Here is a 495-nt window from a genome sequence, read left to right on the forward strand (position 1 = left end):
TAGCTGTCCTCAACATCTGCTATGTTGCCTTCTGGTAGTACAATTCCCTCAGTTCTGACTACCTTCCCTCTCCTTGTTACCATTCGACCACACTTATCCAGTCTGAATGACAATCCAATGTCCTGGCTGTAGATCCTAGTGGTGTGGATCAGTGAGCTGATGTCTCATTCACTCCTGGCATACAGCTTGATGTCATCCATGTAGAGGAGGTGGCTGATGGTTGCTCCATTCTGTAATCGGCATCTGTACCCACTCTTGGTGATCTGGCTGAGGGGGCAGTGGGGACAGAGCATCTCCTTGGTAGATACCGCACTTGATGTTGACTTGTGCATTTGGCTTGAAGTTGGCCTCTAGGGTTGTTTTCCACATTCCCATTGAGTTCTTGATGAAGGCTCTTAGAGTCCTATCAATGTTGTACAGTTCCCAGCATTCCAGGATCCGTGTGTGAGGCACTGAGTCATAGTCAATCCAGGCAGTGCACAGGTTGGCATTCCT

Source organism: Monopterus albus, unplaced genomic scaffold (genome assembly GCF_001952655.1).
Source record: "Monopterus albus unplaced genomic scaffold, M_albus_1.0 scaffold354.1, whole genome shotgun sequence".
Lineage (NCBI taxonomy): Eukaryota > Metazoa > Chordata > Actinopteri > Synbranchiformes > Synbranchidae > Monopterus > Monopterus albus.